The sequence below is a fragment of the Pseudorca crassidens genome, chromosome 11 (genome assembly GCF_039906515.1).
Source record: "Pseudorca crassidens isolate mPseCra1 chromosome 11, mPseCra1.hap1, whole genome shotgun sequence".
Taxonomy (NCBI): domain Eukaryota; kingdom Metazoa; phylum Chordata; class Mammalia; order Artiodactyla; family Delphinidae; genus Pseudorca; species Pseudorca crassidens.
In genome coordinates this window covers 9,099,112-9,123,501 of record NC_090306.1, presented here as the reverse complement: position 1 = coordinate 9,123,501, position 24,390 = coordinate 9,099,112, and positions in this window count along the sequence as shown.

The window sequence follows — 24,390 nt, the reverse complement described above, 5'->3', positions numbered from 1 at the left end:
TCCCAGTTCATTTTGATCCCTGGGCAGACTGTTCTGATTCTTGCTCTTCCCTTGGATTCCGACGGGCCAGGGGCAGGAGCTGGTTCATTCCAGCGTGCAGGGGCTGAACGTTTATCTTCAGAACTTTTGTGAGCCAGTGGACATCACACTGGCAAGTTTGAAATTGGCCAAGATGGGAGTGTTTACACCATGGGAATTGGAAACTGTTGTAAATCAGGGCCTTTTTTTCCCTGGATAGCTGGTTGATAAACTTTTACCAGCACGCTGCTAGCTAAGGGGAATGCAGGATTCAGTGGAGTTCTTTGGAGGGGCTTCTGTTCAAGTTTGTAGAGGCCCCTAGAGCTTCCTGAGAAGATCTAGTGACCTAATTACCTAATTCAAGGTCTCCACCCACTTTCAGCGTTGGATGCCCTGGGAGAGAGTAGCAGAGGGAGCCCATGCTGAGCGCGGCTCTGGGCTGGGTAGTGCCCAGGACCTGGGCCATTGTTACCTGGCATGACTAGAGGGGACTGCTTCAGCAGAATGGCCACATTCCTTAATGTGATGGCAGGGACGGGCCCAGGGCTGCATACCAGGACTCGCGCCTTTCCCTTCTGAATCTTTAGACGGCAATCGCGCAAGACCCAGGTGGCAAACTGTTGCTAATTTCCTATCTGAGGCATCTGGTGTTTGGCAGGTCCCGAGGCATCTGGCTCCGTGACTTTGAGCCACCTTGACCTTCTCTGTATGACCCTGGAGGTATTGGACATGGGCTCTGCTTTTTCTCCCCCAAGAAAACATTCTCCCTTGATCCTCCATCTCCAACTCCTCAGGAAGACAAATCACAACACAACAAAAACTAAGAAACCAACCAAACAACGTCAACAAAACCCAAACCAAATCCCCCTTTAAAAGAGGAAACCCCAAATGTCATTCTCACCAGCCACCCCCGGGGAAGCCAACTTTCTGTCTTCCAGAAAATGAAAGAAACATACTCTTCAGAAAGCACTCCACACATGAATCACGTAGCCTCCCATGGCTTCATCTGCATGAAAATAGACACTTCATCTGCTTCCATTTCGAGTTTTCCTGCCCAGCAGTCATTATCCTTTGGTGACATAGAACCTGTAGCTCCAACGGTTGCTGGTGAGGGCGGCAGGCGGCGCCAACTGGTAGGGTGCCAGGTGTCCCGGCACTGAAACGTCCCAGGACAGGGAGAGGCTGAGAGCCGGGCTGGGATGTGGGACGGAGGACGGCTGGCAGGGAACACGCTCTCAGAGATGACTGCGTTGAGTTCCCGTGTTTGCGCTTTCCGTTAAGGTCCAGGGAGGGGGATTGACCTGCCCCAAGTTATCCCGTGAAGGAGTATAGAAACGGGACGGAGGTGGAGCCTGTCATGTCCAGAAGTTCTCATCAGATGTGACAGCAAGCAGGGTGGGGCCAGGCTGCCACCCTTGCAGTAGAGGCACTTGGTGTTCGAGGGAAGAGAGGCAGATGAAACATCGTTCTGCAGGGACAGAGCGCAACAGGAGAGTCACATATGTGGACTCTCATCTTACACTGCCCTGCAGTCGTGTCTCAGGAGGGGCTTGGACTAGGGCAAGGATTGCCAAACTGTGGCTCAAAGGCTAAATCCAGCTCACTGCTTGTTTTTGTGAACTAAGAATGGCTTTTACGTTTTTAAATAATTGAAAAAAAATTTTTTAGAGACAAACAGTTTCATGACATGTGAAAATTATCTGAAATTCAAAATTCGGTGCCCTAAATAAACACAGGACACAGCCGCGTCCATTCCGTTACGTATTGTCTGTGGCCGCTTTGGTGTTTCATGGCGGAGTGAGCAGTTGTGGCAGAGCCACACGTGGCCCACAGGGTGCAGAGTGTCTACTCTCTGGCCTTTTATAGAAGGGTTTGCTAGTCCCTGGACCAGGTGACTCTGGAAGGTTCTTGTGGCTCTCACATTCTAGACACGGCAATGCCTTTGCCTACGGGGTCTTCCCACCTCCCCCTCAGCATCAGTTCTCCACGCAAATTCTCCGTCTGGTCCTCCTCCTTGCTGTCTGGGTGGATTCAGCCACAGGGAAGTGTATTCAAGGAGGGTGTGGCTCGAAACCCTGGGCTCTCAGGAAAGGTGCCTCAGCAGAGGGCAGGGAAAGTGGGAGGAAGGTGACACAGGACATGGAACAGAAAACCCTTTCTGTTAGCTATCTTTTAAAAAAAATTAAGTATAGTTGATTTACGATGATGTGTTAGTTTCCAGTATATGGAAAAGTGATTCAGTTACACGTATATACATTCTTTTTCATATTCTTTTCCGTTATGGCTTATGACAGGATATTGAATATAGTTCCCTGTGTTATACAGGAGGTCCTCATCGTTTATCTGTTTTATAGGGTAGTTTGTGTCTGCTAATCCCAAGCTCCGAATTCATCCCTCTCCTACCCCCTTTCCCCTTTGGTAACCATAAGTTTGTTTTCTATGTCTGTGAGTCAGTTTCTATTTTGTAAATAATTTCATCTGTATCATATTTTTTTTAACATAATTCATCCGTCATTTTGTTTATTTATTTATTTTTGGCTGTGTTGGGTCTTCATTTCTGTGCGAGGGCTTTCTCCAGTTGCGGCAAGTGGGGACCACTCTTCATTGCGGTGTGTGGGCCTCACTATTGCGGCCTCTCTTGTTGCAGAGCACAGGCTCCAGACGCGCAGGCTCAGTAATTGTGGCTCACGGGCCTAGTTGCTCTGCGGCATGTGCGATCCTCCCAGACCAGGGCTCGAACCCGTGTCCCCTGCATTGGCAGGCAGATTCTCAACCACTGCACCACCAGGGAAGCCCCATTTGTATCATATTTTAATATTCTATTTATTTATTTATTTGGCTGAGCCAGGTCTTAGTTGTGGCACAAGGGATCTTCGTTCTCGCGTGCAGGATCTTTAGTTATGGCATGCGGGCTCTTAGTTGCGGTGTGTGGGACCTAGTTCCCCAACCAGGGATTGCACCCTGGGCCCCTGCATTGGAGCTCAGAGTCTTAACCACTGGACCACCCGAGAAGTCCCTTGGATCATATTTTAGATTCCACATATAAGTGATATCATATAATATTTTGTCTTTCTCTTTCTGACTTACTTCACTTAGTATGATATCTCTAGGTCCATCCATGTTGCTGCAAAGGGCAGTATTTCATTCTTTTTTATGGCTGAGTAATAGTCCATTGTATACATGTACCACGTCTTCTTTACCCATTCCTCTGTCAGTGGACACTCAGGTTGCTTCCGTGTCTTGGCTATTGTAAGCACTGCTGCTGTGAACATTGGGGTGCATGTATCTTTTTGAATTAGAGCAGAAAACCTTTTCTTCGTCATCGTGCTTACATTTTGATCAACCAAGGGTTGAGCCAGCACATTGTCGTAGTCACCTTTGAGTCTCCAAAAGCTCAGGCTCGCGGCAGATTTTCTTGCGGGTTTGGGACAAGGACCAACCTCTGGGAAGGGTCTTAGTAGACTTCTAGTGGGGGAAAGGCCATGTTCCCCCGGGTCCCCTCTTCTGCTCTTGGCCTTCACGTGTTAGACCAGATTCAGGAGTTCAGGCGCGCAGCCTGGAACAGAGCGCTGGACTAGGTGCTGGCCCCGTAGGGAGAGGGTCCTGTCACTGAACTCCTCCCAGCCCCGGTGCTCAGGTCTCTGACTTGGACCCCAGCCTTGCCCCTTGGTTCCCACTGTCCTGTGACTATGATCTGTGCCTGGTGCCTGTTTACTCCAGGACGAGCCTCTCCACCTGGGGCCGTTCCTTTAAACACAGAAGCCAAGCAGCTGTGAAAATGATTCCAGCTATAACTTGTGGGCACGTGGTTGCTGCTCAGTATTCACTCTCGAAGGAAGATAAACCCCCCAGCTAGCTTTTGAGGACGGACAGCATATAAGATACAGGGATGGAGGGATGGTGCGAGTGTGTGTAATGGGCACAGGGCACTGTCTCTGCCCCCCAAGGAGCAGCCAGTCCAAGACACACGGATTTTAGAACTATTTGGACCAGTTTTCTACCCATCCAGGAATCTCCTCTCCACCTCCCCTGACAGGTGACATTGAGTCTCAGTACTTCCCTCCCGTCTTTGGTGACTGCCGCCATCTTCCCCTCATGCCCCACCCGGCCCGGCACACATGCCCGGGTTTCTCCAGGCTGAGCATCCAATGTTCAAGATTTCTAGACCCTCCACACTCAGCTTGCCCTTTTGGGGACCTCCTCCAAGAGGCATCTCGGTGAAATAGAAGGAATACAAGCTCTGCCAGTGGTTTGAATCCTGGGCCTTTAGCTGTGTGGCTGGGGAGAAATTACCTAAGCTCGCTGAGTCTCTGTTTCCTTGGATGTAAAGGGAATGTAATAATTACTTTATAGCATAATTGTGATTAAACGACATGAATGTGTACTATGCCTGGCACAAAGTTAGCCTCCAAATATTATTTATATGTCACCCCGCCACATGGGCTATTATTTATATGTCACCCTGCCACATGGGCTTTCCTTTCTGCTTTTCTTTAATGGGGCTTCCAGAACTTATCACCGGATTGCAGACGTGGCTTGAACAATGAAGAGTGCGGTGGGGCCCTTTCATCCTTATTTAGGACAACCATCTTCTACTGCAGCCTAACGTGACCTTGCCCTGTGCTGTTGCCGTTTGGGACAGTCACACTCCTGGGAGAGCAGTACTAGGTTGGGAGTCAAGACATCCGGGCTCTTCTCCAGCTCTTGCCTTCGTTTTCCCAGCAAGTGTTCACTCCCGCCGCGTACCATGCACGGGGGTCAGGGTGAGCAAAACAGACAGCGGCCCGCCGGCGAGGGGGCAGGGGATGAACAGACAGGCAAATGGATAACACAGTGCCAGGGAGGGACACAAACAGATAAAACATAAAACGAAAATAAAGCTGGCTGAGGGATTGAAGGAGTTCAGACACTAACTAGCTGTGTACAACTTACCAAGTCTCTACTTTTGAGCAAAGAGACCGATTCAGATCAGCTGTTCCAAACAGTGCTCGGCAGAGCTCAGAATCTTGGGAAGATGCTTCAGGGGCCTTGATAAGGTGGGGGCGAGAGGTGACTGCCTACTTGTCTACTCCTCCTCAGAGAGGTACCTTTGAAACATTTCTTTCCTTGGCCTCTGTGTGACATTCTAACTGCTGACAACGTCCGTCCTATTATTTAAAAAAAAAAAACCTTGAGAGCCTCCATATTGGATCGTCGCTGGGTTCTCTGCTAGCTCAAAGCCTGTGAGAATCGCTGGAAGTTTTTCATCTGAGCCGCCGCTGAAGCAGATCCCCGTCATCGACTGGTGCATAGGGTCACTACCAAGGTAGCGTTTACACTTATTCGCGTGAATTTTTATCTTCTTAGTTTTGGTCTATTGATCTAGTAAGCCGAGATAATTTTGCAACATTAATTCTAACATCCTACATATTAGTGGTACCTCCCAGCGTTGGTTTCTCTGCTAATCTGTTTCAAATCCTTTTATATCTTCATCCAGGATGTTTATAAAAACGTTGGTTAGGATGGGGCTCAGGGTAGCGTGAGATCTTTGGGTCTCTAATAGAGACTACCAGGTTGATCTAACCATGATCAGGAGCCTTTGAGTTTTATATGTTCAAATGGCTATACATCCACCTAAGTAAAATAAAGAGTACCCAGACAATATTTTCCCTTCTTACCTCTGACCATGTCATCTTCTATAGTTATTATTATTTTAAATTTTTATTTTATTTTTGGCTGCGTTGGGTCTTCGTTGTTGCACGTGGGCTTTTCTCTGGTGGCGGTGAGCAGGGGCTACTCTTCGCTGTGGTGCACGGGCTTGTCATCGCGGTGGCTTCTCGTTGGGAGCATGGGCTCTAGGTGCGCGGGCTTCAGTAGTTGTGGCATGTGGGCTCAGTAGTTGTGGCGCACGGGCTTAGTTGCTCTGTGGCATGTGGCATCTTCCCGGATCAGGGCTCGAACCGGTGTCTCCTGCATTGGCAGGCGGATTCTTAACCACTGTGCTACCAGGGAAGCCCCCCCCTTCTATACTTATTTAATGGCTACTATCTATCAAGGTCTGGGATCGACCCTGGGGAAACAAGATAAATAAGACACCGGGGGTTCATAGCTAGTAGACAAGATGGAAATATAAACTGGTAATTGCAGCAACATGATGAGGGTTCAAGGGCGATATGAACGAACCAGGATGCTGGGAGGAAGGGCTCAGCTTTGCTTGGAAACATCAGGGAGATTTTCTGAAGAGACGACATCACAGGTGATCTTATTTTAAAAAGTGCCCATTAGAAATGTTGTCCAAAGTCATATGAAGTCCATATAAGTGACATCGATGGCATCCTTCTGATCTAGGTACTCAATAAATGTTCCTTGAATTTAATTTAAAAAAAAGGGGAGGCAGCTTCGAACAGGTCAGGGAGCAGATGAAATTGAGGTTGTGGGGACAGAGTGGGTAGCTGAGGGATGTGGGAAGCTGAACTTGGGCAGCAGCCGCGGGAGTAGAGAGGCGAGAAAATAGGTGGGAGGAAAATCAGGGCTTGTTGAAAACACGGAGAGTGGGACTGAGATAGAGCGAGGAGACAGTCAGCACTCTAAGTTTTGTATCTTGAGCACCTGGGAGTGAAGGTGCTGTTACCCAAGGTTACGAGAAGGAAGATAGGTTTGAGTTTCCCAGACTTGCAAGCACTTTGGTGGAATGTATTTTGCCTCACCATCTTTTCCCTTCCAATTCTGACTGTGATTTCAGATTTCCACTGATAACTGCTGAATTAGGAGAGGGTGTCTTCTAGGATGTGCTGGGTGGGAGTAGTGGGGGAGCAGTGCCCGTGTCATTTTCCCCAAGGAACTCCTACACTGTGACGCCCCTCTTCCATTTGACCTGGCTGGATCCCTTTCTAAATGTTCAGTTTCAGCTCAGAAGCAGAAGGTCTGTTTGCCTGTCACACACTTGTCTCTTGGGGGCCAACTCATTCCGGTTCGCCAGGGACTTTCCTAGTTTTGATAACGAAGGTCCTCCTCCTCTGAATCCCTTTCGTCCCAGGATGGACGTGAATTGCCGGGAGTGCTTGGTGCGCACAGAACATTCTAGGTGGCATTGGGTAGGAAATGCATTTGCTGGAACAAAGTGTAACTCTTCAGTCTTTTCTGCCCAGACCGAGAGGGGGTGCCTGTGGCCTGGAGGGCAGCAGGGAGGAGCCCAGGGCAGCTTTGTGTGTTGTCCCCACGGAGGTCACCCCAGGGCGGAAAGTGCCCAGCAGAGTAGAGTGGCTTCGAGCAAAGCTGTGGGTTGTCCAGCCACATCTTTGTGGGGCTGAGCCGGGCCTCCCCCGCTTTACTTTCCGTGCACTTAATTCACCGAATGGAGAAGCTGATGGAGAAATCCAAGAAGATACAACAAAGGATCAAGCTGGGCTCTCCATCCCTAAGACCACAGCTGCTCATACGCAGAAGTATCCTGGGAGCACTGCTCTTCCCTGGGTTGCTGGGATGCTTCCTTGTCACCAGATGCTGCTGCAGGAAGCTGGGGAAGCACATAGCCGGAGCCACAGTCCTCCACAGAAACAGCGGGTGAAAAAAGCCAAACAACCGCGGAGCTCCTGAGAGAGAGGTGGGCACTGCGGCACATGGAGGATTTCTACTTCTGTCTTCTCCCACTTTCCCTGAACGCTCGCTCACTCCCTGGGCAGGGATGTAGGATGGGGAAAGCATGCCTTGCTTCACTTCCTGTATGTAGCACAAGGAAGTCTTTGGCAAATCTAATCTGAAATGTACTGCTCAGGCCAAATCCAGCGGCCCCCTCCTGTCCCCCTCTTGTACCCCCCCCGCCCCCCCCCCCCCCGCAAAGGTTAAATAGTTCCCACAGGGTACAAGAAAGGGTTATTGAAAACAGCACGTTTTGTTTTTTTTTTTCCTTAACTTCAGCACTTCTGGTAAATCTCTGATCCAGCATCTAGTGGTTAACCACTGATCCAGGAAATGACATTTAACGTTTTTATCACTCAGCCAGAAATGGAAGAACAAGGCGAGTCTGTATTTAGGGAAGATGGATGGCTGCCCACCACCTTCGTCTTAAAGGCACACGGTCTCCTTTCCTGATGGCCTCGGTTGTCGGAGGCTCACGTCCCCCTCGGTCTGCTTGCTCCCCTGCCGAACGGCCGTGAACAGGAATGGCAGGAGAACGTTCAGGGTCTCGCTGCTCAGAATGGGAACCCAACTGTCGTCAAGTGTGGAAAGGATTCTGGACAACCCTCGGTTCCCCTTTTTCAGGAGCCATTGCGTGTGGGGACAGGCAGGCAGGAAATGAGTGTGGATGCCCGCGGTCCCAGGCGCTCTGAGCCACAGCATCAGCGGGGGGCCGGGGGGGCGGCTGAGCCTGGGGCCACCTGGGCGGGGTGAGACTTTGAACGGAGCCCCGCCTGTTGCTAAGTGGAGGATGGTCCTCAGAGGGTCATTGACCTCCGCACAGTCAGCGAAGCAAGAGCGTTCCACACCACAAGCCACAGGGAGACATTGCATTTGGTTTCACTTGCAGTTTCCCTAAGTCACTGGGTTCTTCTCCATTTTTACTGGTGGTGTTGCCCTTTTGATACGAGGGGTTTTCAGTGCAGCTGCAAAGTGGATTCCTTGTGAAAACAGAAAATAACAGCAACAACGACAGTAATAAACGCTGACATTGTTGAGTGGTAAATAGTCCAGATTCATGATCTTTACTTACTCCAGGTCTAGAGCTGGTCAGGGCCATAGCCAGGCAGGATCTGAACCCCGGTGTGTCGCCGCCAAAGCCATCCTGCCCTAGGACGGCTAGTCATCTAGTCGTAAGCACGGCCCTGGGGCCACCTGCTTGTCCAGCCTCTGCTGCACCCGTTGAGCAGGGAATCAGGTGCCCCAGGATCCTAACTGTGGCCCCCCGCCATGCAGTAGGGTGGAGGAGACCAGTCAGTGTGTTGTTGGCCAGGACGCCTGTCTTCCCGTATTAATTAGGGCCCCAGGGTCTCTGATAAAACCTCCAGGTGCCTCCCTTCTCTTAGGAGGAAGTAACAGCATCGTGTTTTTATGAAGAGTCGCTCAGGTGCAAAGTCCTCTCCCTCCTCTGGCTCTCTGCCACCTTCCGCCTAGATTCCTGCCCTGCAGATGTGTCTCCATCACCACCAGGAGGCCGGACCGCACACTGGATGGCCCTGCTTTGGGAGACAGGAGGGTCGGGCTCTGTGCCCCCGCCAGGGAACTGAGGGCTCTTGGCAAGTCACCTGCTGATTTCTGCCCTGCATTGTCCTAGAGAGGATGGCGGTGAGGGCCACTCAGCCTCGGAGCTTCAGTTCACCCATCTGTGTTCTTGCTCTGAAGAGGTAATGAAACCTAAAGAGCCCTGAAAAGTAAATCTGTCCCTCTACATGCGCACTTCCCTCCGTGCAGGGAAATAAGGTGCCTTTTGACCTCAAAGCCTTCCTCCTGGGACAGACTTGCATATGAGTGTTACACCCCCAGGAGCCATAGCCGCAACTCCAGCTGTGTGATTTTGTACCAGAACGAGCCGAAGAGACTGCTTTCCACTGGCTGAATTCGGCCGAATACTGGCCGAATCCCTAAGACAAACAATAATAAGTCATTCCCATTTTCTGTGACCTATTACCTAATCTCCATTTTATAACTCTAACTAAAACCTTCCAGCCCCCATTTACCCATATAAGAAATCTTTTATTGGCATGCACACCTAAAAATATCTTTTACGTTCCTGTTGACAAGTTCGTGTCCCTGTAGGCACCCTACAGGCTCTTTATCTTTCCTGCCCCAGGGACTTGCCCCCTCTAAAGACGCCTACTCATTTCTTATCCCACACAGGTGTCTCCACCCGCTACAACTCATTGATGCCAACTTCAAATATCACCGCCCTCTCTTCCCTGCTTTGTGGGCTGTCTTAGTTCAGGCTGCTATAACAAATTATACCATAGACCAGGTGGCTTAAACAATGAACATTTATTTCTCACAGTTCTGGAGGCTGGAAGTCCAAGATCAGGGTGCAGCTTGATTGGGTTCTGGTGAGAGCCTGATTCGGGGTTCCAGGTTGTAGCCGTCCCTCTGTGTTCTCAAAGGGCAGAAAGAGGGAGAGAGAGCTCTCTGAGGTCCCTTCTATAAGTGCACTAACCTCATTCATGAGGGGCCACCCTCATGACCTAACTATCTCCCAAAGACTCCACTTACTAATACTATCACATTGGGGGTTAGGATTTCAACCTAAGAATTTCAAGGGGACACAAACATTCAGTCCACTGCATGGGCCATTCCTGCATGACTTGTAGGTTATATCCTTTCTCCTGTTACCACTCCTTTCGATTCTTTGTCTTCTGATCTCCCTCCCTGTACCTCTGCCATCTACTTTTCTTGCCTTTTGGGGGGTCTCTTTTCTGCCTTACCTGTCATATAGTTATTCCACAAATATATCCAGAAATTATTCTGTAAAGATGTCAAAGTCATCTACGACTTTAATCTTGATTATTAGGGTTGTTTAGTGTAAAATATAACAGTGTAAGGGAAAATGCTTTGTAAGTGGTAAATCATCAAATAAGCGTTAGATAATGTTAGTCACAGGCTTCAGAGGTCTCTTTTTGTTTAAAGAATTAAGTGTAAATTACACCTAGAGACAGAGGTTGCAAAATGATGAGATGACATCCTTAAACTCTCTTGGAAATCCAGCGTCTGCTGAGCTGATTGTTCAGAATTCAGATTCTAAACTGAGATGAAACACTGGAAGGTTTATAGAAGGTTTGGTTTGCCTCCCTTGCTCTTCTTGTCGTTCAGAAAAGTTTGTCCTGCAGGCCATGTGCCTCTGTTTTTTCTTTACTCTTGTCCCCCCTACTTAGAATTTTTCAATCCAACGCACATACATTGAGTCATTATATTCATTTGTTCACTTACGCATTTACCTTACATTTATTGAGTCCTACGATGTGACGGACAATATACCAAAAGTTCTAGAGAGCAAATGGTGGGCAAAAATAGATAAGATTCATGCCCTCGTGAACTTACATCTTCAGGTCAAGTGTGGGTGAAACACAGTAAAATGGTCAGACACATAACTGTAAATTAACAGCTATGTTGAGTGCTGTGATGGGCAAGTCCACAGCACCATGAGGCCTTATAATGGGGGGATTCGACCTAGGCTGGGGGTGGGTGGCAGGAAGACTTCCCCGAGGAAGCGATGCTTCTGCTCAGATCTGAAGGATGAGGCGGGGTTGACTAGATGAGGCAGGGGGTGGGGAATGAGGGGATTTCAGGCAGAGGCAAAGGTGTGGGGTTTGAAGGCTGGAGGTGGCCAGATTTTGTGGGCTTTGTAGGTGTGTTAAGGATTTTGTTTTTAATCTTAAGGAGTAGAAGTCCTTGGAAATATTTTAATCAAAATAGTATTAGATTTGAATAAATGTAAAAAAAATCATGGGCTCATCTCCATCCTCTCTCCTCAGGAGATCTTGGTTTATGGAAAACATCAAATTCATGAGCCAGTATGAAGCAGTGAGTTCATTACCCTGATAGAACTATATACAGACTGCTAGGGAAGCCTAAGGAAGAGAGAGATTTTTCTGGGTGAGGGGTGGTCAGGAAAAGCATCAAAAAAGGAAATATTTAGGTTGGGTGTTGAAAAATAGTAGGAATTTTCCAGGTAATCAGAAGTGTGAGAAGCGGTGAAGAAATAAGGAGAAGCAGCTCATTCTGAGAAGAAGAAATTGCAAATCCAAACGCACAGGCACGAGAGAGCTTAGCAGGTTTGCATGAAGACCAGTCATTTCATGTGGATGGAGACCATTGTTCTCCGGTAGTCACCAGACTTAGCAGTAGCCCAACTCGCGTTCCTTCTGGGCATGTGGTAGCTTTGCACTTCCACCAGGCCCAGGTGGGTGCTGCACCCGGTGGGTGGGTGTCACAGCTGAGTAACCTCAAGCTTAGGAAACCCCAGTCTTTTATAGTGGACTGTAAGCCAACCTGCCCAAAATTTGTCCTGGAGGTAGATAATATCTTGACTGGAAAGCAAACAGACTTTCCCTCCAATCTGGAGAGAGTCACTCTCTCTATTTTCCAAAGCTGCTCACTTATACAAACATTCTTGGAAAGATACTCTGGGGCAAAATTTGTGAGTGCCTCTGTTTGCAAGAAGTACAGCAATGTCAGAGACCTATGGAGAGCTGTCTCCAGCAATATCTTTGGATATTGAAGCCCGATTAGGGAGGATTTTGTTGGCCATGTCAGGGAGACTGGACTTTATCTAGTAGGCAGTGAGGAGCCATTGATAGTTATAAGATGTGCTCCAGAGGATAGAGGACAGATTGGAGAAGGAGAAAAATAGAGCTAGGAGAGAGGTTAGGGTTAAATATGTAGGTTTGGGAACTTTAACATCTGAACAGAGCTGAAACCACTGCGTTTGATCTCTAGTTGGATAGATTCTGTAACCTTCAAAGCTCAGATCAAAGGGCATCTTGTTTTCGTAATTTTAAAAAATTATTTTTCGAAAGAGAAGCATTTTGTCAAAGAAGTCTAATTCAGACTTCCAATGGAGAAATCAGGTGGAGGGAGATACACTTGGGTTGAAGCAACAGTGGGAGCCCCAGATCCCTGCCCATCAGCCCCTCACTGTCCCAGTAGACACACAGAGCTCTTGGAAGCCACAAACCTCACTTTGAATCCACTTCTCTTTTCCCAGCTGGCCCAGGCAGCATTCATTGTCCCTTCCTGTCTGTTCTCTCAACATTTTGATCTTATCACCAGAGCAGCATTCGTCACCTTGAGGCATGTTTGCAGAAAGCATCCTTAATCTTCATCTCTGTGTGTCCCAGGGCCCAGATGGTACCTGACCCACTGGAAGGCTCGCAAGCAGTGTTTGCTGACTTGAATTGAATTGATGTGAGAAACACGTCAATGAAATAATTATAAAATTATGTTTTTGGGGTAAAGCTTCGTATTTTTATTTTAATGAAATAGACAATTCCTGAGATGTAACCATAGGCAAACAAGAATCAAGGAAATAATGAAATTAAAGGATAACTCTATTGTAGTTAAACAGCCTTAGTTTTAGTTTGTTTTGGTTTGTCTAATGTATCAGCAAATGCTTGTTCAAGACACAAAGAGCTTTTTCTTAGAAAGGAGACCACAGTCCAAATAAATAACATCTTTCAAATTAGAGTGAGAAGATGGCCAGGCCGTCCTCAAGTGTGTAAATCCACTCTGTCACCTGTGTTTTCATCAGGCAGGGAATGTGTTTACTCTGCTTACTCATGCCAGAGAAATATTTGCTTTCGAAAAAACCGAATCATTTAAAAACAGCTCTTTTTCCTATCTAGCTGCTATATCTGTGTGGCGTTCATAGGTGATTTGGTGGAAACAACAGTCCCTGGAACCTTGAGTGCAGTGCTCTGCATTCTCATGGGGCTTATGCTGATTAGTGAATGAATTTGTCTGACTTTTAAGGAGAAGAACAGAGCTGGCAGAATTTCTATTCATCCTGCTCTGGTGCTGTCCTGGCCACTGGCTGTGTCTGGAAGAGGGTCAGCCCTGAGTTACAGTGAGGAGGGAGGGGCAAATCTAAGATCTCATCGTGAGGATGGACCCAGGGTTTATAGGGCTGAAACTCTGACCATTTTTGGAGCCCTCTTTAAGAATGCAAAATTAGGTATGAAAAGTGAATATTTATTTATAATGAGAACAGAAATCATGATATATTATTTTTATGAGCTAACTACTGAGCACACCTTTATAACATTATTTTATTTTTTTGAAGGCAAAGTTTTATTTTATTTTATTTTTTTCTGGCCATGTGCAGCATGTGGGGTCTTAGTTCCCCGACCAGGGATTGAACCCATGTCCCCTGCAGTGGAAGCGGGGATTCTTAAGCACTGGACCACCAGGGAAGTCCCCACATTACTTTAAAAGTTATTTTAGCAACATACTGTTTGATTGTGGTTTTATCTGACAGCAGTTTTGTGATATTTTCTATAGAAAGAATAGATTATTCAGTTATTTACCTAGCATAGTTGATGAAATATTTATTTTTATTACAGAGAATTTAGGAAAATTTTTTCCAGCTTCATAATTGGTAATGCCAAGAAAATGTTTAGAATTGTCAAATCTGATCAAACCACTATCATGTTTGTTTCATAGAGGAGCTCTAAGATTTCAGGAGGTTTGAGATTTTCTTGTGAATTTCTATCTTAAATACTCTTTGAATTGATGACACCCATGTCCTCATTTTCCTGGCATGTTATGAATTTTATGTTACCTTCATCCAAAGCAGTATGTTCTGTCAGATCAGCAAGAAATTTACATCTTTTCTCAATGTATTCCTGTGATTCACTTCTCATTAATTGGATTATCAAATGATCTAAAAGCTTATTACTTATCATTACTTCTATTTGAAATGTATCCCTTCTCTTCCTCTTAATGAATTAATTACTGCCTTGGGTGTGATCTAATTTTATTTTTTCATTACAATTTGCTTCTTGATGGTAGGATGATACCTATTGATTTTATTACTCATCTTTACTGTTTTTATTCTACATTTCATTATTGTTTTAGTCTGAATGTTCTCATAGTTCTCTAAAAATTTATTAAACTTTCATCAGAAGGCTGTAATTTCTCATTTGTTTTATTAAAACATCCTAAAACATCTTTGACTGTTGGAGGGAGGGAGGAAACTGGTTGAATTATGACTTTAACCAAGCTCCCAGATTGAGCCAGCATGTACCTTGGGAACGTCAGTCGAGGGCAGGTGGGATTTGGTGGGTTTTGCTGATGAATGTGAAGATTTAATGGAGGCGGGGGCAGCTAATTTGGGTTGCAGTTGCTACTACCTTGTCAAACCAGCCCAAGGACAGGGAGTATCAGGATGGGAAACCCAGCATGAGGGAGACAGAGCCACAACAGGAACAAGGTGGATTCTCCTTAGAGAGTAATAAAGATGCTTTGGAGGAGAGGCAGATACCATGGAAAAGACCGGCTGGTCAGGAAGTCATGGGGGAATGCAGGAACCACGAGAGGCTGGTTAGGCTGGAGTATATTCAAGGTGGGGGCAGGACCAGGATTCCTCCTGCAGCTGCACGTGGGGCTGACAGCATTGCAGTCAGTGTGGTCTTGATTGATTGATTGGCTGGCTACGTTGGGTCTTCCTTACTGCGTGTGGGCTTTCTCTAGTTGCAGCGAGCAGGGGCTACTCTTTGATGCAGCATGAGGGCTTCTCATTGTGGTGGCTCCTCTTGTTGCGGACCACGGGCTCTAGGCACGTGGGCTCAGTAGTTGTGGCTCTCGGGCTCTAGAGCGCAAGCTCTGTAGTTGTGGCTTGCGGGCTCTAGAGCGCAGGCTCAGTTCAGTAGATGTGGTGCACGGGCTTAGATGCTCTGCGGCATGTGGGATCGTCCTGGACCAGGGATCGAACCCGTGTCCCCTGCATTGGCAAGTGGATTCTTAACCACTGCGCCACCAGGGAAGCCCCTAGTGCGGTCTTGCTGATGGTTGGTGGGGAGCCCCAGCTAAGAGAAAACTCCTTCCTTCTTCAAGGGACCATCAGTAATGGGGCTGGGTTTTTCTCAAGCAGATTGAAACATTTTGAAAAGAGGCAGCATTGTATTGCTGACCATGAATTTTGGAGTCAGAAAGGCCTGGGTTTGAATTGGCCATGCAACTTATCACTAATTTCTCTCTCAACAAAAATGGGGATAGTAGTACATGTTTTTTGGATAGATATTACATAAATCTTATAAAATAATATGATGAAGAGCATAATAAATTCCATATTTGTGTAATCCAGAATATTTGTGGTTGTTAAAAATGTTTTGGTTTTAAAAAACATCAGATATATTTTCATACTTTTGCTGTGTTTTGTTAATTTAATCATTATTTTCCAAATGAAAAAAATGATGTAAGATTCGCTTATCTCAGACTGATGTCAGAATTCTCAATTTCCACCTTGGCCTGTTTGCTTGTATTGCCAATGCTGTATGTGTCACACACACACACACACACACACGCACACACACACACACACACATTAATGGACATCACCAAGAAATAGAGCCAGAGTCCTTGAACTGATTATAGAGTTTAAAGAAAATATCTTAGTTCTGATCCCCTCGAAGTTGTTTTTTAACAAGAAGATATATTTTACTGATACAATGGGTCCTGATTTTGGAAAGGAGTCGTTTTAGTTCTCTGTGTATTGATGCTCACTGGCTCTAATTTCTTGGATTTTTTGTTAGTATTTCTTTGATTATTTTCCTTTATGTCAGTTTTTTGGATTCATTCTTTTGATGTGCTGTCCTGGACGGTGATCACAAGTTCAACTGCAAGCCGTCCTCTCACAGGAAGAGGTGAGTTGGACCCATCAGAGCATACTCTTCTGCAGTTAAAGCTGGTAGGATGCACTGGGACCAGGTGGGAAAGAACCTGGTGTCTCTTTCCCTCGTCCCGTTGTGCATCCTCACCTTCCATCCTGCCAGTGCCTGTGAGATCTCTTTAAGCTCTGTTTGTGATTGTCTCACCTTGAGAAGTAAGGAGGAAGGAACACAAGTATCAGTTTGGGAGGGTTTAGATATGTTAGACCTGGAATTTCCCACAAAATATTGTTATTAGACTTCTGCCCTTGGAGAAAGGTGAGGGGAAAGCCACCTTGATCGTGTTTGATGTTGATAGGAAGTAAGATCTGGTTTTGACATTAACGGTGGCTCATTTAGCAGTTAATTCGTCCTACTTACCGACACCCCACTCCTCCAAAAATCTTCTTCCTGAAGATATAGGAACCTTGGTACAGTAAACCAGGGCAGCCAATCACAGTGAGTTCTCAATTCCTCTGACTGAATGTTAAGAAGAAACCAGGCAATGAAAGGCCAGCCCCCATTCTGATATCATGGTCGTGGAGAGAGGGACCCTCCAGAAGCCGGCCATCTCTTAGCTGCTGGGATGGGCTGGGAGCTCCCTGTGAGCCCTAGTGAGTGCACGTCGTGTTTTGGTTGGATGATACTTTAAGACCCAACTTGATGTTTATAACTTCCTCCATAAAAAAAAGGCAGGCAAACAAAAAAATGAAGAAATAAAAATAGAGGCCTGTCAATAGGCAAGTCATAATTTGAGAGGCGTCATTAGCAACTTCACGCCTCATTTATCCTGAGCGAGGAACGCTAGTTTGGAAGAACATCCTGCCTTGGCACCTGGAATGAGAGAATAGAGTGATATTTTTCTCTATTTCCCCTATTTGTTTATAATACTCAGTATCCTATCTTTCAAATGTGGCTAGTGTAGGGTGGCCAATTTAATTAAACCACCTAGGAGGACGGGGAGGATTTGGATAAACTCTTGTGCAAGAGTGTGTCATTGTCACCTTGGGGCCGTAGGAGAATGTGGATGACTCAGCAAAATGCTCTACTTCCTGCCAGTGTTGGATCAACGGAATGATAGCTGAATATTGAGAGAGACGTTGTAATTACTATTAATAAGGATAAAATTAAAGGAACAGTAAGCAACACTTTTGACTTCCCACCAGCATTTCTTGTTCAGGAAAATAAATGTCTCCTACAGCAGGTTTAACCAAAATGGAAGGAACCCCTTCGCCAGGTGAGAATGTCACACCTTCTGCAGGTGTGTGAATAGTAAGCACAATGAGCGGGAATTTAAAATGCGACAAAGGGATCCCGTGGCTGTCCTCATATCGACCCGGGCTTTTTGCCACCTCGTGTCTTGTGAGCCAGGATGCTTCTGTTGCAAGTGACAAAGACAATCATACCCCAAATGGCTTAAGCAAAAAGGGAATTTATTACTGATGTGATAGTCCCAGGCTTAAGGGGCATCTTGTTGTCACACTGCTGTCATCACACCCCCTTTCTCCCTGTGTACACTCTGAATCTGCCCACCTTCATCAGACCTCATGCTCAGAGGCTCTCCCTTTGGGGACATGATGGCTGTGCAGCTCCAGACCTCACCTCTTCTCACCTTCAAATCTCAGGGGAAAAGACATCAGGCCCCTTTTCTAGAGTCCCAGCAAAAGTCCCGTTTCATCTCATGGGTGCCGTTGGATTTGATGTTCATTGTGGCCAGAGAACGCAATGCTTTGCTTGACTAAGAGTGAAGGAGAGGTGGGTCCCCAGACAAAAACTCGGGGCTGTTGCAGAAGGGGAAATGAATGTTAGGGATGCAAACCACAGCTGTCCACTTTGCATGTGAACGCATTCTAGGCCCCTGCTGTTCTCTGGGCCCTCTGAGTTTCTTGTCTAAGTTCAGAGCACCTGGGGTAGAAGTGGGTGTATGGGGTCCCTCCCAAAGGCTGGTTGGCACGTGGGTTGACTCCACCCTCCCTCTCCTCTCTTTAGGAGACACTGCCCAGAGGAGAGAGTTGGTATAAACAGCAATTTTATATGCACTGCCAAAGCTTGGGGAAAGTATGGGCCCCAGGATCTTCCCAAACTATGAGGCATATAAGAAAAATTAGTGTTCAAATGATCTTCGCCTCCCAGCAGGGGCTTGGGGGCCCATCAGAGGCCCCTATTTTAGCATCTGACCGTTCCCAGACCAGTAAAGGTCTGTGCCTTTTCTTTTCTCTGTCTCTGTCCCCAGAGGAAAGGCATGGGAACCACAACACAGTTGACTTTATCAACTAGAAATCTGGCAGTGATCCCCTTCCTCGTCGGCTATCAGAATGCCCCAGGCCATTTGATTTGGTTATTACTGAAAAGCAGAGGAAGGTAATTTTTGGTCCTTACTCCCAAGAAAGGAACAAGTAGAAGAACGTGACTGTTTTTCCCCAAGATACCAAAAAAAACCATAGTTTTTTTTTTTGTTTTTTTGTGTGTGGTATGCGGGCCTCTCACTGCTGTGAGCTCTCCCGTTGCGGAGCACAGGCTCCGGACGCGCAGGCTCAGCGGCCATGGCTCACGGGCCCAGCCGCTCCACGGCATGTGGGATCCTCCCGGACCAGGGCACGAACCCGTGTCCCCTGCATCGGCAGGCGGACCCTCAACCACTGCACCACCAGGGAAGCCCAGATAGTTTTGAGAGGGGTTTGACCCACATGTTTTTTTCACATAAAGACTGGGCAGACTGCAATTAGAGTTTCTCTTCATTGATTATCTTTTTTTTTTTAATTTTTAAAAAAAATTTTTTAAAATAAGTTTATTTACTTTGGCTGCATTGGGTCTTCGTTGGTGTGCGCGGGCTTTCTCTAGTTGCAGCGAGCGGGGCTACTCTTCGTTGAGGTGCACAGGCTTCTCATTGCGGTGGCTTCTCTTGTTGCGGAGCACGGGCTCTAGGCGTGTGGGCTGGGTAGTTGTGGCGTGCGGGCTCTAGAGCACAAGCTCAGTAGTTCTGGCACATGGGCTTAGTTGCTCCGAGGCACGTGGGATCTTCCCGGACCAGGGCTCGAACCTGTGTCCCCTGTATTAGCAGGCGGATTGTTAACCACTGCGCCACCAGGGAAGTCCCGAATCTTTTTTTTTTAATTGAAGTATAGTTGATTAACAATGTTGTGTTAATATCTGCTGTACAGCAAAGTGATTCAGTTATACACATATATACATTCTTTTTTTATATTATTTTCCATTACAGCTTATCGCAGGATATCGACTATAGTTCCCTGTGCTATACAGTAGGACCTCATTGCTTATCCACTCTATATATAAAAGCTTACATCTGCTAACCCCAACCTCACACTCCATCCCTCCGCCAACCCCCTACCCCTTGGCAATCACCAGTCTGTTCTCTATGTCCATGAATCTTTTTTGTAGATAGGTTCATTTGTGTAATATATTAGATTCCACGTGTAAGTTATATCATATGGTATTTGTCTTTCTGTCTCTGACTTACTTCACTTAGTATGATAATCTCTAGTTGCATCCGTGTTACTGCAAATGGCATTATTTTGTTCTTTTTTATGGCTTTTTATATATTCTATTCTATATATATATATATATATATATGCCACATCTTCTTTATCCATTCATCTGTCAATGGACATTTAGGTTGTTTCCATGTCTTGGCTATTGTGAATAGTGCTGCTATGAACATAGGGGTGCATGTGTCTTTCTGAATTATAGTTTTGTCTGGATATATGCCCAGGAGTGGGATTGCTGGATTGATTGATTATGTCTTAATTAGGTTCTTGAGGCCAAATTCCACTGGAGGGTTATGACAGCTGTCAGGGCCTTTCCCACTAATGGGCATAAGGTGGCGGTTGGCATCTTCAGAAGAGCTATGCGAAAGCACAGCCGACAAACGTGGGTAACACTTTAAATCCCTTTCAGTTGTACAGCTGTCTGATTCAACTGATCTACGGTGGCGGCTAATGTAAACGAGGAGAGTGGGGCTGGAATGAGGGGAACCAAAGAGAACCTATTTGAATGGGTCTCAGATCTTGGTCCCATGTTCACTTTCAGGAACATCCCCCTACTGCTTGCCGAGGATTCCTTCTCGCGGAACCATAAAACACCGTTCCTGGAATTACTGGGATGCGTATGATGCCATAGTATGGTTTAGGCAGAGATGCTGTGTCCAGTTAGCCTCATGAGGGAGTGACTGCACTATCACTTTTTTCAACAAATAAAAGTGTAAAACTATTCATACATCAGAAGATCAACCAGAGGGCTTCCCTGGTGGCACAGTGGTTGAGAGTCTGCCTGCCGATGCAGGGGATGTGGGTTCGTGCCCCGGTCCGGGAAGATCCCACATGCCGCGGAGCGGCTGGGCCCGTGAGCCATGGCCGCTGAGCCTGAGCGTCCGGAGCCTCAGTGAGACGCCCAATTACTGCAAAAAAAAAAAAAAAAAAAGATCAACCAGAGAATCAGGCTACCTGAGGAGACATATGGGCTATAATCATTCCAGCGGAGGATGAATTCATTCTGTCACTTGGAGGGAGACCTAATCCTGAGTCTGTCGTTCCAGAGATAAGAATGCATGGTGCATGTTCTTCAATTTTTAAAACCTCTCATTAAATTCCATTTCTAAAAATAGAGAATTCACATATGTTCTCTGTAACAAGTAAAATAATATGAAGAAAGAAGGAAAAAAAATTAGACATCTTTCTCATGATTTCTGCATTCCTATGTCTTGTTCCTCTAGGGTAACCAAGGATAATGACCTATTGTGTATCTTTTCACATCTTTCCCAAGTTAATGCAAATAGATATTATTTTGACTTTTTAAAATTGGACTCACACTGTATACGGTTTTATGCAAACTGTTTTTCTCACATAACAATTTTCTATGGATATCTCTCCAGATCAAAATAGCTAAGTCATTCTTTTTAATAGCTTCACAGTAATCCATGGTATAGATATACCAAAATCTATTTAATGTCCATTTGATGGACATTCAGAAAGTTTCCAGGTTTTCACCTTTAAATAATGCTGCAATAAATACTCCTTTAAGTGTATCATTATGAACTAGTGCTTTTTTCCCCCATAGGGCCTGTTCCTTGAAATGGGGTTACTGGGTCAAAGGTTATGTGTATTTGAATTTTTAGTAGCTATGGCCAGCCTGCTTTCCAAGAAAGTGTAGCCATTCCCGTTCTAATAGCAATGTGTGAGAGTGCTTGCTAGCACAGAATGCTATAGGTTTTGAATTTTCAAATGTTAAAATTTGTTTTGTCAATCTGAGGGGTAGGAAAAAATGGCTTCCCCTTACTGCTTTAATTCGCATTTCCTTACTTACCAATGGGGACGAGCATCTTTCCACATGTTCATTGGCCATTTGGATTTCCTCTTGCGTGAATTGTCCGTTCTGTTGTATTGAGTTGGATATTAGTTATGTGTTGCAGATACTCATTCCCAGCTATCATTTGATTTTGATTTTGTTTACCTTTATCTTTTGTCAAAAGATAGTTTTAAAAAATTATGTTCCAGATAATTTAAAAATTACCCAGGTAATATTAGTTGTTTATAGACCATTATTAAATACAGTAAACCAAAAGAAGACTCTACAAATCGCCCATTTTCACACCACTCATAGACAACCACCCACAGATGACTATTTATATTTTGGGGGATATGCTTCCCGACTGTCTTCTACACATATTTTACTCCTTGTTTTAAAATATCACCACTAAAGGAGAGAACTCTAAATGGGCATACTGATCAGAAGAGAAAGGGAAATTCAAATGTGGGATCCTTTTTCATAGCTATGAGAGGCGCATAGAAAGAGGCATGTAACAGATGAAGGAGTGATGGGTAGTGTTCATCAGGAGGGAAATTTAATGTTCATATTGTAGTGATTCTAAAACGCACGTTTCCCTTGTAAAGCGATTATACTCCAATAAAGATGTTAAAAAAAATAAAAATAAATAAGATGCACATCTGGGGGCTCAACTTAACCTCCCTGACATCAGCAAGGATGTCGTAAGCAACGGTGTCTCACAAACACTGCCTGCCAGGCAGCAGCCAGAATGTTGTTGTCCACACGTGTGTGAGCTTGTTCATAACTTTTCACAACGTCCCCACTTCACTTGGGGTACGCTCACTCTTCGGAGTACAAATGTTGAATTTAATTGCTATTTAAAATGTCTTCAGAAAGATTTATACACTGTGACTACATTATCGCACACTAAACAATGCAGCCTAAGGCAGGAGGAATAGGCAAATCCCAGATTTTGAGATAACAAGAGGCTGTGTGAACATGACTGTTCTTAATACATTATGTATATGTTACGGTACTAAAATAATGGTGCATCTTATGATCGACGGTGTCTTAAATTTGATGTATGTTGTATTAAATTGTTTGGTTAAGTAATATATATGGGAAATGTGTTTTTCAAGAGGTTCTATAACATGGCTATGCCCGTTTGGGAATATTTCACATATTATGCTTTTGGTACAAATAAGATGAAATGAGTGAAATTAGGGAAATATGACCTGATCAATAATAACATTCAAGAAGCTTGGAGAAACAGAGTGATAAAAAAGGTAAAGATTGCAAAGTTGCATAAAGATTGCTTGTGACCCTAGAGAAATGTGAGCACTGGATGGACTTTGGGGGGAGTTTTGTGTTGGAGCCAGTGATGTAGATTGTGTGGGACAGTGTTCAAGTCATGGCTGAAAGGAGGTGTTGCACTGATGTTGCAAACTCAGCAGCTTCTTTTTTTTTTTGCGGTACGCGGGCCTCTCACTGTTGTGGCCTCTCCCGTTGCGGAGCACAGGCTCTGGACGCGCAGGCTCAGCAGCCATGGCTCACGGGCCCAGCCGCTCCGCGGCATGTGGGATCCTCCCGGACCGGGGCACAAACCTGTGTCCCCTGCATCGGCAGGTGGACTCTCAACCACTGTGCCACCAGGGAAGCGCCTCCACTTGGTTCTTTTTTTTAAAAAAAAAAATTCATCTCTCTGCTGAAATTCCCCAACTGTTCACTCTTGTTGCCCAACTTTCCTGCAGCATCCCTTAATATATTGTCATAATTCTTTTGATGCCCATGTCTGACCATTCCAACATCTGGGAATCCATCTCTGGGTCTGTTTCTTTTGACTATTTCCTCTCTTGACCATGGGTCACATTTTCTTGTTTCTTCACAAGTCTTATAAATTTTAATGGTACGCTGGACTTTGTGTGCCAAAGAGCAGTAGATGAAAGTAAATGATATCTACCTCCAGAAAAAGGTACACTCCTTTTTGTTTTGGTCACACCGCTAGAGGGGCTGAGTGGACCTGCTCTGCGGCTGAACTGGGGCTAGGCTTTCTTGTAGTCGTAGTTACGTTGTTGTAGTCTTAGTTAGACTCAATTCACCATTACCTTCAGGATCAGAGCAGGAACAGGACTTTCCTTTCAGAGATGCTTGGGCTGTAAACACTGGTACATATTTTATAGCCAGCTACCAACTTTCTGCATGTCTGGGAGTTTTCTTTGCTCTGTATTCCTCTGGCTTTGAGTTTCTCAGGAGCTCTTTCTCTACCTGGCTCCCCTCCCCACGGCAGTGCAAGCAGTGAAGACTCAAGAGTGTTTTGCAGGGATTCCTCTCAGCTCTCCTGTGCTTCCCTGGCCTCTGGAAGGCTACTGAGGTATAGTTGGTAAGACTCAGGTGCCTCTGAAGGATTCCTTTCTGCTGTCCTGCTGTCCCAGACTTTGAGAGACTCTGCCTTACAATCAGCGAAGGCCTGAAGAACTCTCTAGCCTCACCTTCAGCCTTGAGAGAGTTGCTGCCCTCAGAGCTCTTGGTGAAGTGGCTTGGGTGCCTTCCCTCAGCTCTCCAGCTCTGCTCTTGGCCTTTAGCAGGTGCTGCCTTGCGCTAGGAGAAGGCTCTGTGTGTCTTGCTGGGGAAGGAGGTCGGGCTGGTGTGTGGATCTCTCTCAGGTCTGGTGCCTTGCCTCCAGCAATTTTTTTTTTTTTTTTGCCACACCGCACGGCATGCGGGATCTTAGTTTCCCGGCCAGGGATTGAACCCCGGCCCCCGGCAGTAA